General features: G+C 39.6%; 1 non-coding gene across 1 annotated transcript; it reads right to left on the minus strand.

Annotated features, from left to right (window-relative positions):
• Positions 1–897: 897 nt before the first annotated feature.
• Positions 898–1,008, minus strand: LOC112087388. Its single transcript, XR_002900075.1, has one exon. It is a non-coding gene; the product is annotated as a small nucleolar RNA R71 (small nucleolar RNA).
• Between the last annotated feature and the right edge of the window lie 8,789 nt (positions 1,009–9,797).

Raw genomic sequence — 9,797 nt, forward strand, 5'->3', positions numbered from 1 at the left:
CTGAGCACATCAAGTTTTTGACGCCGTTGTCGGGGATCTTTAACGTTGCCTACGAGTTTCAGGTCAGAATCGAGTCTAAAGTACGTTCTCTTATTCATTTTTGAAAAAACAAAAAAACAATTAGTTATTATTTTATATAAAAATATATATACATATATAGAAATTAATATAAAAAACTGAAAAATATAAGTTTATATATATAACTAAAAAAAAAATTATTATTATATAAAATATATATATATCTATATATATATATATAAATCTATATATTAACATTAAAAAAAATTTAAAAAATTATATATATAAACTAAAAAACAAAATTAAAAAAAACAAAAAAAACAAAAAAAAAATATAAAAATATAGATATATATATACATAAATTAAATAATTAATTAATTAAAAGAAAAAACCCACACACACACAAAAATTAGAAATGGGCGATAACACTAGACACTTGCAAGGTTTAGATATGCTTAGAGATAACCACCACGTCCAACAAAACGTTGATGAGCACGTTAGGTTCCAAAACGCTCCTCGCTTAACTCTAAGAGATTATAACACTCTGTATGCTTTCTATGAGAACCGTTCTCCTATTAGTCTACAATCCATCAACGTAGACTATGAGATTAGCCCGAAGCTCATAAAATTGGTCAAGCAGAACCGGTTCCATGGCGATGCATCGGAGAATCCTATGGACCATCTCAAATATTTTGAAGAAATCTGCAGTACCAAGCAATCCATCGGAGTTCCTGCAGATTACATAAAGTGCAAGTTGTTTCCATTTTCTCTTTGTGATAAGGCGCGTGCTTGGTTCAAGTCTTTGTCTCCTGGTTCACTTGAATCATGGGACGAATGCAAAGCTGCCTTCCTTAACCATTTCTACACCACCTCTAGATCAAACTTCTTTAGAGACAAGATTTATAGGTTCCAACAAAAAGGAGGCAAACCTTTCTATGAAGCTTGGGACCGTTATAAAGGCTACATCAGAGAATGTCCTCACCACGGTTTTACAGAGACATGCATCTTGAATACCTTCTACGAAGGTCTTGAATGGACATCTAAGGCGCCTCTAAATGTAGCAAGCAATGGAAACTTCATGACAAGGACTGTGGAAGAAGCTTACATCTTGATTAATAATCTTGCTGCAAGCAGCAGAAACAATTGTCCTGATCAAGGAAGAACATCACGTTCTACTCCCCATGATCATAAGGAGATTGAAGAACTTAAAGCCATGGTGAAATTGTTTCTCCAAAATCAGCAGCGTTCTGTTAATGTCTGCGAAGCAGTTAATGCAGCTGAGATTAATCATCAACTTGGAGCACAAGATCACGGCCATATGAATCTCCAATCTGCTCCAAAATCATCCCCAACCTCTCAAGACAACAAGCTCGAGCTTATGGTGCAACCAGTTCTTATGAAGCTGCAAAGATTAGCAGACGATGTGGATATAAGAGTAGACTGCTTATACACTGACCTTAATGGTAAATTTGAAGCTCTTTCCACTCATGTTGATAGCATGGATGTGCAGCTATCGCAAATCATAGATAGTTCAAAAAGCACTGAAGCTATAGAGAGACGAATCGTTGAGGTACATGAAGAAATCGCCCAAGACATCCGCAACCTTGAGCTTAAGTTAGACAACATAAATGATCTTGGGTACAAGTTAGACATCATGAATGATCACCTCAACAAGAACAATGAGGAGTCATTTCAGAAGTTCACTAACCTCTCAACTCATGTCAAGATGCTCGAGAAACAAATCGGTCAAATTGGAGAAAGTGTGAAGAGACAAGATGGTCACCTTCCGGGAAAATCCATAGATAATCCAATGTGGTGTTGCAATGTCATAAACACTGATGGTGAGAGAGAAGTCACGCATATTCCTAAAAATCAGGACACTGAAGTTGAATCTCCAGCATGTCCTGAAGAGTATGATGCAATAGGCAAATTTCCACACCAAAGGAAGCTTCATAAGATAAATGATTCAGTGAAGTTTGTCTTCCCCTGCATAGTTGAAGGTATGGAATTTTCTGACTCTCTATATGACACAGGAGAAAATGTGAATGTCATGTCCAAAGCAGTTGCAAACGAGCTGGGGATGTGTGATATCAAACCTCCTCACGGTTCGGTTAAATTTGGAGACAATTCAAGCACGATTCCATACGGTTTCGTAACGGATTTGATGGTGCAAGTAGGAGGGTGTCTTGTTCCTGTTGATTTTCACATTCTTGAGATGGAAAATGACTTTCCCAGGACATTGATATTTGGAAGTTCATTCCTTTCAACAGTGGGGGCAGTTGTTGATTATCCCAACCGAAGAGTTTGTTTTTCTAAAGTCAAAAAGAGACTTTTATCCTGCAGTCTGCAGTGGTGGAAGCTCTCACTGTATAACCATCTACAAGGAAGAGAAGTTGATTTTAGACCCTGGAGATAACAAAAAAAGGTGCCAACACGTTTCTATACAAGCCCTTTCAGTCGAGCCTTAGGGAGTTGTTGAATCAAGAAAATCGAAGCACAAGGCGAGAAAATCTTAGCGCAAATCAAAGAAATCTAAGGGCAAAACTATCTCACCTGATGCAAGCTCGACATTAACTTCTCAAAACCCTGTTGGAGACGTGGAGAAAGATGGTAATGCTAAAGTAGTCACCCCAGAGAAAGGTCCAACCCCACCTCCAAAAGCAAAACCTTCTGAGTTTCATTGGTTTATGCATATCGCGAATTACCTTGCAGCAGAGGTCGAACCGCCACGATTCTTCGGCTACAACAAAAAGAAGTTCTTGCGTGATGTTAGAAGATACTTGATGTGTGCTGTCGTGAGGGTTGTCAAGGTTTACCCTAATTGAAATCAATAGGCGCAAGTGCACAGCTGATCGATTGTAGTACTTAGGGATCGAATCCACAGGGAAGGAGGATCTTTTCCTGCAAAAAGCCTTTGAAATAAGTATAAAGTAAGGAAGTCTAGAACCAAAACGGTTTTGTGGGGGTTTGGTAGTGTGTTTAAAATGTAAAAACGAAATATTAAAAGAGAATACGGGAATTAAATGACGTAATAACTAAACTTAACGAAAATGACTAAAAATGAGAAAAACGGATATTCTAATTGCTTCAATGAAAATCTACTAAAAAGGAAAGACAATATTGAACTAAAGCTTGAAAGATAATCGGTGTAAATCAATGGGAAAGAAGGCGTTGGGGTTCAGGGAAGTTTTCTCAGGGGTACGAACGATTCAAAACATTGCTAGAGAGTAAATTGATAAGATCTTAGCTTAAACTTTTCGAACTGGAGTCACGGACAAATGAATACGCCACTGTTGTGATCATAGACAACTATCTCTCTCAACCCTGACCAGTAGGTTTCCACTCTGTCCCTGGAAGAGAAGAGATGCATTATGTTTAAGACTCGTCCTAATTCACAAATCGCTCATAGGTAGGTTTCCACTCCTATGTTTGTTTTGCTCTCCCAAACTAGATCTGATACCTGATGAACACTTTCATGTCACCAAGCATCTGGATCAGATTGTAGTTCATGACGCTACTCTCATGCAGTAAAAACGAATTCAGAAGAAAAAGTTCTAAGATTCGGCTCAAAAGCTCATGGAATCCTCATCGAACATATAAATCCCCATCGAAAATCCCTTAATCCCAACAATAGAACTACTCAGACATAATGAACGGAATCAAAAACATAGTATTAATAAGTAGAATAGAAACCGAAATTGAAAAAGAAAGAACAAGGGTTCAAGAGAACAAATCTCTCTCTCCCAAAAAGCTAAAGCAAAAACAATAAATGTATGAAGTAATAATTCGGTTCTCTCTCTTTTTCGTTTAGGGTTCCTAAGACATGTATTTATAGTGCTCAAGACCTCTCTGGACGTCACTTAGGGTTTCTCCAAATGTGGGCTTCAGAAATGGGCTTTTTGGGCTCGGAGGTTGATGGCTGCGGTCGGGACAAGTGTGACCGCGGGGAATGAGTGGTTTGCAGCGGTCGGGATGCTCCTGACCGTGGGGAATGAGTGTTAGGCCGCGGGTGGAAGTGCTTGCCGGCTGGTTTACGGGACATCTTGCTCATCGCGTATCTTTGGATTGAACCGTTGGATTGCCAAGCTGTAAAGTGCACTGGAAAGCTGATACTTCCATCTTTAAGGTCTCCAAATTTGAGCTGGATCAGACGGTGAGAAAGCCTTCAATCAGGGGTGAACTTCTGACGGTTTGACTCTAAGCTGAAATCTGGTTTTCTATCCATTTTGTTAAGCTTTTCCCTAAGTTCCCTGAAAAGAGTCTTGGAACTACAAATACTAGAAAACGTGATAAAAGTACTTAAAAGCAATTAAAAACATAGAAAAAGTATTTCAAAACGATCCATAAAAGTGGTCAAAATACGGTGTTATCAATACTTTTGGGATGAACCATATCTTTATAAGCAGTGTGCAGATAACTTGTTTCGCAGGTGCATCTCCGAAGAAGAAGTTCCAGAAATCCTTTTTCATTGTCACGGATCTAACTATGCTGAACACTTTGCTACTGATAAGACTGTAGCGAAGGTTTTACAAGCTGGTTATTGGTGGCCTACCATGTTCAAGGACGTCCATAAATTCATATCTAAGTGTGATGCTTGCCAAAGACAAGGGAACATCAGCAAGCGACATGAGATGCCACAAAACTTCATTCAAGAAGTCAAAGTTTTTGATGTTTGGGGAATCGACTTTATAGGTCCTTTTCCTTCGTCTTTTGGAAACAAGTACATCCTTGTTGCTGTTCACTACGTGTCTAAGTGGGTAGAAGCCATAGCCAGCCCAACAAATGACGCAAAAGTAGTAATGAAGATGTTCAAGTCGATCATATTTCCAAGATTTGGTGTTCCACGACTCGTCATCAGTGATGGTGGTTCCCACTTCATCAACAAAGTGTTTGAGAATCTCTTGAAGAAAAATGGAGTGAAACATAAGGTAGCTATACCTTATCACCCACAGACGAGTGGCCAAGTGGAGGTATCAAACAGAGAACTCAAAAGAATTTTGGAAAAGACAATAGGACCAACAAGAAAAGATTGGTCAGCAAAGCTTGATGATGCTCTTTGGACATATAGAAATGCGTTCAAAACTCCATTGGGCACTACACCTTTTCAACTTGTTTATGGTAAGGCTTGTCATCTTCCATGGGAGTTAGAGCTCAGGGCAGAATGGGCAATAAGAAAGCTGAATTACGATATCCAGACGGCAAATGAGTTAGACGAGATTCGCCATAACGCCTATAAGAATTCTAAGATCTATAAGGAGAAGACGAAGGAGTTTTATGACAGCAAAATATTTCATAAGACGTTCTCACCTAATGACCAGGTTCTACTTTATAACTCACGTCTAAAATTGTTTCCCGGAAAGCTTAAATCTCGATGGTCTGGACCTTTCAAAATCAAAGAAGTTTTACCCTATGGTGCTGTGGTTCTATGGAACCGTCAAGGAGGTGATTTCAGTGTCACTGGACAACGTCTTAAGCCATATCTTGCAGATATTCAAGAAGAAAAGGAAGATCGGATCTCCTTAGCAGATGCGCCTAATGCCTAAAAAACGACCAAGTCAAGCTAACGACTTAAAACAAGCGCTTAGTGGGAGGCAACCCACTCGGTATTTTACTTATTTCCATTTGATCATTATTTTCTATTTCGTTGCTTTGTTTTTGTTTCATTTAATTTCAGTTTTTTACAAAGAAGAACGACTAAAAGACGAGAAGAAATCTTAAACCGAAAACGGCCATCACTCTGGCCCGTTGAAACTTCAACCTGCGGTGCCATCCTTCCAACCGCGACTCATTCCTCCGGCAAGGTAAGTACATCTAAACACTTCAAATTTCTATTTCCTTATCCATCATTTCTTAGATTTTATCACACTGAGGACAGTGTGAAATAAGTCTGGGGGAGGATGTTCATCCGTTACTAACGAAATTTGATTTGTTTTGAGTTTGTTTTGGATACATAAAAAAATTTCAAAAAGTCTTTCAAAATGTTTTTCAAAACATTTTCAAACCAGGAACATAAATAAACAATACTATGATGATTTAGACCAGTGTGCTTCTACGCTATTTCATCGTTTTTTGCTCTTTCTGTGATTTAGGCCGAGATTAGGCGGTAGCTATAGTACTTACACTACGAACTCCCACCAGAGGACTTCTATTCATGGAGATTCTTTCTGACAGGATATACTAGCTCATTTTGTTTGGACTTAATCTTGACTTAACTTTCTCATTAAAGCACTAGATCAGGGAAACGAATCATACATTCAGGACTCCTTTACCCTTTTACCACTTTTTGTTGATCCTGAATGGCTAGTTAACCTTTAGCTAGTTCCCCACCGTAAGCCAGCCTCTTTCAAACCACATGCACTCTTGTTTTTCACTGTCCTATATGTAGATATGTTCAAAAACTTCGGAGAGAAAGAGGATCAACGCAGTTTTCAGTCACTAAAGGCAGAGACCTGCGATTTCATTGGAATGATTCAACAAGAGGAGAAACTCAGTTTGCCTTGGAAAAACTTCAAAATCTTGGTAAATTTTCGTATTTTAGACTCTCTCTCTCTCTAAAAGGTGTTTCCATTTTACAAAAAAAAAAAAAACCGAAAAAAGAAGAAAAGAAAAAAAAATAAGAAAGGAAAGGAAATAAAAACCTTAGAGAGTCTAAAAGGATCGAATTTTATACTTGAGGCAAACTTGATTCGATTATTTGGAGTTTTGGAGATCATCCATCTGATCCCTAAAAAAGATCTAAGTCTGGGGGAGTAGCTGTTTACAACAATGAAGGAAGATTATGCCACAGCATTTGGCAAAGGAGAAGTGACTGAAAATCTGCGGTCATCAACATGTCCTTCTCTCTCTTGCGGTTTTGCATAATATCTTGCATCCTCCAGTTCTTCAGGTAACCCGAAACACTTAAACTCCACCACTTAAATACTCCTTAACTACCAAATGCCGTCTACCCTGAATGATGTTTTCATGAGAATTCACTGTGCACTTAATGAATGTAAAGAGCTATTTTACTGGAAGTTAGATCTAAGTGTGTAGATTTTCGCATGACGGATCAACGGACTAGTTATGTTTGTATTTTGGTGAGAATTTTCTAGACAAGATCCAGATAGATGTTTTACGATAGGTTATGGTTTAGAAGGAAGGTCACTGAGATATTTTGACCATTTTTATGGATCGTTTTAATATCTTATGCAGGTTTTTTAACTCTGTTTTCAATGGTTTTTAAGTGATTTCTATGTTTTAGAATTTTAAAAGAATTTTCAGGAAACTTGGACTAAAGATGTGCAATTTGGAACAAATGAGAAATTTTGGATAAATGCAGACCGTTAAAAGTATGGTACTCGATGGAGACCTTTTCACCGTCTGATCATCCCCAAAATCTACCAAAACATCGACGAGACAACCAGATTTCTAATGCAATTGGTTTCGAGACAATCCAACGGTTAGATCTTTAAATATTCCCGATGCACTAAAGACAGAAAATGCAGTCTTGAAGGAGAGCATAGGCCGCGACCGCGGCCAGACCATGATTCCCCGCGGTCAGGACCACCACGACCGCGGCCAGACAACGTTGACGTCTGAAAGTGACCTAATTCAAGCCCAAGTCCAGCCCACTAATCATTCTTTAAACCCTAGACGTTTACAACGAATTAGAAGGCTATATATACTCGTTTTAGGTTATTCTAATGACCAAGTCGTGGAGAGAGAGCAGAGAAGAGCCGCATACCTCGGAGTTGCCGTCTTCGGAGAAGAAGGAGTCGCCGAAGGAGCCACCATCAATCTCCATCTTCATCTTCGTTCTTCGTTCTTTACCTTTCTCTTATTTAATTTCCAGAAACTACAACACTTCTGTGATGTTTTTATATACTATGATTGGGTAATTCCCTTGTTGGGTTTTAAGGGATTTTTCAAAGGGATTCATGGATTGATTTCTGGTTTGTTAGATTAGGCTTTATCTTTAGATTTCTTCGTCTAAATCTGTGTTTCGTTTATGTGGCTTTGATCGATAATCTAGCTACTGCGATTAGGTTGATTTACTCACCGAAAGTGTTGTTGAATCAATTAACCCTATTTAGATGAACAAATTCTCTTAGACGGCGTGAGTCGATCTAAAGCTTTTTGTGAAATTATCAAACTAATTTGTCTAGAAACTTAGAGAACTGAATGGGAGTTTAGTCAATCTGAGTGAATTGATTTGTGATTAATTCTACGTGAGTAGGTTAGTCTGAGTTTGACTTCAGGAACACATCTATAGAAAACTCTATGTTTGATTCTCTTGTTAGCTAGTCTAAGATTCCCGGCGCATTCCCTAACGCCCAACACCTTCTCGTATTGATTTGATTTTATTGTTTACTTGTTTTTAAGTTTATTATTTGCTATTTTCGTCACTGTTCACAACCCCCAAACAAACACCCATATTTTCATCTTAGCCCAGTTCTCATCTCAAGTAAACTCGTACTGCAATTACTTGGTCTTCAGTGGATCGACCCCTAAGTACTACAACGTACATCTGTGCGCTAGCAGAAAACTAGGGTTAAAACATGAGCACCTCAAAGAGGTCCTCGAACAACCGGTTAAATGGATCCTCGTTTAGCTCGGCGCACAACGTTCGGAACCCCGTGTAGTTCGTCACTGATGCTGGCATCATATGCGACAAAGCAACGCCTCGGCGGTTTCAGTAGCCGAACAAGCGAGACGGGATCGGAAACGTGAGCCCGCACTGAGTAAAGTATGTCCAATATATACTAAGGAAATTTCATGGCGTCCCATGGGCGATCTCCGGCGTCAGGAGTAATAAAAATGGCACCATCTGTGAGTCTGTGGGCCTCGAGTACGGTTCGAATCATCATCGGGGATAGAGAGGAAGCAGGTACATCGCGAGGACGGATGACCTTTTGCTTCGGCATCGGTGGCGATGTGGCATTCACCGCTTCAGGGTTGTCCTCGTCATCGTTGACCTAGGCGTTGCTGCCTTCCTCAGGATTTCCCCCCTCGAGCTCAGCGACTTCTTCGATTTCGTTATCGCCATCATTGACGTCTGACGCGACCCGAGCTCTGGTCTCATGAGTCTCGGCTGTTAATTGTTCAGGCACCTCCATTCTCGGTTGAGGTCGGCTGCTGCTGGCGCCCGTCAGCTTAGAGTTTTTACGAACTAAATACGGAAGATTGTTCGTCGACCTATAAGGGCTCGATGAAGACGAGCTTGGCTCTGAAGGATCGCGACAATCCTCCGGAAGGATTTGATGAGAAGAAGAAATGACTGAAGAACCAGAAGATATTTTAGGTCGGCGAATTGAGATAGGAAGAAGAGTAGAAGAAGAGTAGAAGAAAATGAAGAACAGAATGAAGATTGATCGGAAAGTTTAAAGATGGATCGGAGAAATATGAAGATTGGTCGGAAAACTCGAAGATTCAACGGAAAGGGTACGGCGGAAAAAAAACAGAGAGAACTAAGGAGAGCTACAGATGAAAAATCTAGAGAGAGAAGTAAAACTAGAGAGAAGAGAGAGCGGCGTACCTTATATATGCTGATGCAGAAATAATGAATGCGAGGTAGGTTTCTTGTTATAAATAAACAGTGGGAATCGTGGTTCCTCGATTTCCATGAAATCCCGGAATTCACGCGCTACATTTAATTCGAATTATAAAATGCCCAGGAAAACGGATCGACCGAATTTTCCGAGCTCGGTTTGTGACCTAATTGTGAGAAATGACTTGAATGAGTTCGACTAAAAGTATCTCCCTTTCGCCGAACTGAGGGGGGGGCTAGCTGTTGGAGGTGA

Source organism: Eutrema salsugineum, unplaced genomic scaffold (genome assembly GCF_000478725.1).
Source record: "Eutrema salsugineum unplaced genomic scaffold, Eutsalg1_0 scaffold_9, whole genome shotgun sequence".
Taxonomy (NCBI): Eukaryota; Viridiplantae; Streptophyta; class Magnoliopsida; order Brassicales; family Brassicaceae; genus Eutrema; species Eutrema salsugineum.